A 5,522-nucleotide genomic window follows, 5' to 3' on the forward strand; every position below is an offset into this window, starting at 1 on the left:
CCTCAAAGAGTTCCTCTAGGATCTTCTTATGGGGTTCCTCCAGAATCTTTTCATGGAGTTCCTCCAGGGTCGCCTCCTGGAGCTCCTCCAAGTTCTTTTCTAGGACTCTCTCCTGGGGCTCCTATAGGATCTGCTCCTGAGGTTCCTATAGGATCTGCTCCTGAGGTTCCTATAGGATCTCCTTTTGGAGTTCCTCCAGGATCTATTTACTAAGTTCCTCCAGAATCTTCTCCCGGAATTCCTCCAGGATCTCCTTCCGAAGTTCCTCTCCTCCTGGAGTTCCTCCAGGATCTCCTTCATGGAGTTTCTCCAGGATCTTCTTCATGGAGTTCCTCCAGGTTATCCTCAAAGAGTTCCTCCAGGATCTCTCTATGGGGTTCTCCAGAATCTTTTCATGGAGTTCCTCCAGGGTCGCCTCCTGGAGCTCCTCCAAGTTCTTTTCTAGGACTCTCTCCTGGAGCTCCTATAGGATCTGCTCTTGAGGTTCCTATAGGATCTCCTTTTGGAGTTCCTCCAGGATCTATTTACTAAGTTCCTCCAGAATCTCCTCCCGGAATTCCTCCAGGATCTTCTTCCGTAGTTCCTCTCCTGGAGTTCCTCCAGGATCTCCTTCATGGAGTTTCTCCAGGATCTTCTTCATGGAGTTCCTCCAGATAACCTCAAAGAGTTCCTCCAGGATCTCCTTATGGGGTTCTCCAGAATCTTTTCATGGAGTTCCTCCAGGGTCGCCTCCTGGAGCTCCTCCAAGTTCTTTTCTAGGACTCTCTCCTGGAGCTCCTATAGGATCTGCTCCTGAGGTTCCTATAGGATCTCCTTTTGGAGTTCCGCCAGAATCTATTTACTAAGTTCCTCCAGAATCTTCTCCTGGAGTTTCTTTAGGATATTCTCCTAAAGTATCTCTCCTGCAGGATCTTCTCCTGGAGTTCCTACATGATCTTCTCATAGAGTTCCTACATGATCTTCTCATGGAGTTTCTTCATGGTCTTCTCCTGAAGTTTCTCCAGGATCAGAGGAGTTTCTCTTGGATCTTCTCATGGAGTTTCTTCAGGATTTTCTCCTGGAGTTCCTCCAGGATCTTCTCCTGTAGTTCCTCCAGGATCTTCTCCTGAAATTCCTCCAGGGTCTGCTCCTGTTGTCCTTTAATGATCTTCTTCTGGAATTCCTTCAGGATCTGCTTCTGGAGATCATTCAGGTTCTTCTCATGGAGTTCCTACAGAATCTTTTTCTCGAGTTTCTCCAAGTCCTTGCAAGATCGCCTCCTGGAATTCCTCCAGATACATCTTCTGGAGCTTCTCCAGGTTCTTCTCCTGTAGCTTCTCCAGATTCTTCTTCTGGAGCTCCTTCAGGTTCACGTCCTGGAGTTCCTCAAGGATCTCCTCCTGGAGTTTCTCCAGAATCTCCTCCTAAAGATAGAGTTCATCCTGAAGTTCCTTCAAGATTTTCTTCTGGAGCTCCTTCAGGTTTTTTTCGTTGAACTCTTCCAATCTCTTTACTTGGAGTTCCTCAAGGAGCTAATCCTGGAGTACTTCCAGGATCTTCTCCTAGAATTCCCTTCTAGATCTAATATTCTAGAGAGATCCTGGGGTCCTAGGTAGAGATCCTGGGGAAACTCCAGGATGAGAAACTTCAGGAGAATATCCTGGAGGAACTCAAGGAGAATGTCCTGGAAGAACGTCAGAAAAAATCCTGAAGGAACCAGAATGATGAAGAAATCCTGGAAAACTGGAAAAAGTTCTGCAGGAACTTCAGGAAGCGGTCCTGGAGGGGTATCAGGAAGAGGTACAGGAGAAACTCCATGTGAACATCTTGAAAGAACTGCAAATGGAAAACTTGAAAGAATTTCAAGAGGAAAAGATAGACAAACTTCAGGAATAGATCATAAAGGATCTCCAGAAAAAGATCCTGGAGAAACTTGCAAAAGAGATCCTGGAGGAATTGTACTGGAAGGACTTCAGAAAGATATCATGAAAGAACTGTAGGAGAAAAACCTTAAAAATCCAATTCCTGGAAAAAGTTTTCCTCAAGGATTTCCTTGAATTCCATCCAGGCCATCCAAGAGGATATTCTGAAAGATTCCCAGGAGCAGATTTTGCACTCTAGTAGGAGATTCCGTAGGAATTCCAGATTCTGGAGCAACACAAAGAGAAAACCACCAGAACTCCTCAGCATTTTGCATAACTTCTCAGAAACTCCCAAATACCCTCATGAATACACAGAACTCCTCAGAAATTTCCAGAACTCATTAGCAATTATAAGCACTCCTCAGCAAGTTCAAGCACGCCCCATAAATTCACAGAAATCCTTAGCAATTCCCAAAACTCCTTATCAATTTCCAGGAACCCTCAGACTCACAGAATTCTTCAGGTTTACCCAGAAGTTTTCAAGGCTCCTCAGCAATTTGCAAACTCCTCAGGCATTTCCAGAAACCCTGAGAAATTCTCAGAACTGCTCAACAATTTCCAGAAATTATCAGTATTTCCTAGTAAGCCTCAAAATTTCTCAGAACTCCTCTGCAATGCCAAGCACTCTCCAAAAATTCTCAGGACTCTTAAGCAATGCAGAAAACTCCTCAGCAAATCCCGAAACTTATCATTAATTCCCAGAAATTTTCATAAATACCAAGACACCTTCAGTAAATTCGGAAAGAAATTGGAAATTGTTCAATTCGGACATTCCTGGTAAATTCAGGGGATTGCCAATTTCGACGTAATTCAAGAATTACTAATGAATTCCCTAAATTACTTTAGGATTTCCCAGAGTTTTTCTGAAATTTATTTAATATTATTGGAGTTCTTAGAATTCCTTTGAAATTCCCAGCACTTTCCCAGTTTTTATTTTCGAATCCCCAGATTTCATTTGGAATGCTCAGGATTTCAATAGAATTTTCAGGAATTTCTGAAATTTCTCAGGGATTCCCGGAATTTTTAGCATAGAATTGGAGGATATTGAAAGGAATACATACTAGGTTGCCAGATGGCAACTAAAAGAGAGTGGAATTATAGGTATTTGAAAGGTTCCGTTCTGTACTACCCTTGCTTATGGTGCTAGACAAGACAAGTTAAAGACTGATCGGAAAAGTTTCGGAGTATTTGAGCGTGAGATGTTGAGGTCAATTCTCGGCGGTAAACAGGAAAATAGCATCTCACGCTGCTGCATGTACCATACGTACCACGTGTAGAAAGTATTCCAGTTAGATTCGCCCAAGATCGTGTCCAATGGTGGATGATGATACTCAATTTGGTGTGGGATCACTGAGAAGTTGCTGTAGTAAATACATGGTTTATAAGTTTCGGGAAAGCTTTGAAATCATTTAGGAAATTGTTCTTCAAATTCTATAAACTCCTCCCGGGCATCTAGAAAATTTTGATCTTTGTTGTACGCTTTTATGGTTTAGTTTAGTTCACTTTAATGAAATCAATTGCGTGCATGAGTGGTTATCACTTTTAAGATTTCTTCAAGAAATAAGAAAAATGCTATATTTTCAGGTCTTTATATGTACACATATTATAATAAGCACTTATAATTAGCATGTTTCTCTAAGATCACACTTTTCATTATAAAATTTACACAAATGGAGTCAATCCGTGTCTTACTGTGGCTTCGACCCACGTCCGAATGGACCACGGAACTCAAGATCTATGGCTCCGGTACCGACATCCCCTTTATTGTCTGTTCCTCCAAAGTGCTGGATGCGGCGGTAACTCTGACGGTCTTCAACTCCCGTCCAGCATCGCCGGAACGGGGTCCAGCGGCAGCACGGACTCACTGGGGCTTCGAATGGGCAGCGCGCTTCAGCGTCGATGGCACAATCTCCAGGGCAGCTACTGATACGATCGTGAGAACTCATTGCCCACCATTAGTAGTGGCGCCGGGCGAACTGCTCTTTAACAAAGTTCTTCGACTTGAGCAACTGCATCCTCTTGTCGTGTACGTTCGGGATTGTCTTCAGGTCCGGGTGTTTAGGAGCATACAGTCCTCTTGTGCAACGAGAACGAGATTCCGGCTGGGATGCGCTAGTCTGTAATTGATGGAGAATAATGCAAGCAAGGATGAGAATGGTCACAAAAGCATCTGAATATAATTTAATTTTTCCCATATTTTGCTTAAATGCTACTTACCAACATTGTAAGGGTGAATTACATAGCGGTTGGCAGGAAAATAAATACAAAAATAATTCTTCCTTGTACAGCTGCAGCTCGCCACTTTTGTTTTTGTTTTGGGATGTTCGTCGTCAAGAGACAAGTTGACAAGAGAGTAAAGTAGTGTGCGTACCCTCGAAAATTCAAGCACGCATCCATTTCAGGAAAATCTCCGATTTTCTTAATACGCCGAAATCGGCGTATTAAGAATTAATCCGAGATTAAAAATGAGTATTATACTGGTTAATGCTTATGAAAATCGAGGATAATATGAGATTCTCGTATTATCCTCGTTGGAGCTTACCGCCATAAGTGTGTACGCTACGAACCTCCTACCTCGGCATGTGCAGTCCATACTAACATGTATGCGCTCACTCTTCTGGCATGCCTCGTGGTGGCGACTGCGATTGCCACCCGCTGTGACACTCTTACCTCGACATGTGCAAACCTCTCATTCACTTCCCCGCGCTCAGCCTGTTTTCGCTCTAATTACCCAATCACAAGTTAGCCATGCTCTGTGCACCAGATTCTCTGCAAGCTGCAGGCAATCTGAGTGGTTGCAGTCAAAACTGCGTTCCCCTTCTCCACCGCTTGGCACATCCTCTGGACAGTGGCGTAGCCACGGGGGTGGTTTTGGACATAAACCCCCCAGAAACATAACTTTAAGAAGAAAATTTTTTTCGAATCTTCTCGAATAAAAAAAATATTCAGATACCTGGTTTCATCGACCAGAATGCTTCGATAGAACTAAGACTATCCGAGAAGATGAAATAATGGTATACGGGAAATTATCCCCAAAACTGGCCCAAACAGTCAGGTTATTTAGGAAATTTTGCAATAGTCCTTGAGGGATATTTTCACATGGTCCTCTTAGGGAGATCACGGTAACATCTGCAAGTTGTCTAAGCGTGCATTGTCCTTCCAAACAATTGTCAATACTTTTAACATCTTCTTCTTCTTCTTCTTGGCATTACATCCCCACACTGGGACAGAGCCGCCTCGCAGCTTAGTGTTCATTAAGCACTTCCACAGTTTTTAACTGCGAGGTTTCTTAGCCAGGTTACCATTTTTGCATTCGTATATCATGAGGCTAGCACGATGATACTTTTATGCCCAGGGAAGTCGAGACAATTTCCAATCCGAAAATTGCCTAGACCGGCACCGGGAATCGAACCCAGCCACCCTCAGCATGGTCTTGCTTTGTAGCCGCGCGTCTAACGGCACGGCTAAGGAGGGCCCCACCTTTAATATAGAAATTATAAAGCAAGGGGCTTGAACATGAACTTCGGGGAAGGACCATTAGCAGGGATTGAACTTATCATTTCATTATCATTTAGTATTCATCTAATAACTCATTCCAGAGGCGGAATTCCGAAAAGTGTT

General features: G+C 43.4%; 1 long non-coding RNA gene across 1 annotated transcript; it reads right to left on the reverse strand.

The window, feature by feature from the left end:
* Positions 1-3,434: 3,434 nt before the first annotated feature.
* LOC134216583 (uncharacterized) lies at positions 3,435-4,450 on the reverse strand. Its single transcript, XR_009980732.1, has 2 exons — positions 4,119-4,450; positions 3,435-4,018 (listed from the first exon to the last, which is right to left on the reverse strand). It is a non-coding gene; the product is annotated as an uncharacterized LOC134216583 (long non-coding RNA).
* Positions 4,451-5,522: the final 1,072 nt, after the last annotated feature.

Source organism: Armigeres subalbatus, chromosome 2, assembly GCF_024139115.2.
Source record: "Armigeres subalbatus isolate Guangzhou_Male chromosome 2, GZ_Asu_2, whole genome shotgun sequence".
In the NCBI taxonomy this organism is placed as follows: Eukaryota; Metazoa; Arthropoda; class Insecta; order Diptera; family Culicidae; genus Armigeres; species Armigeres subalbatus.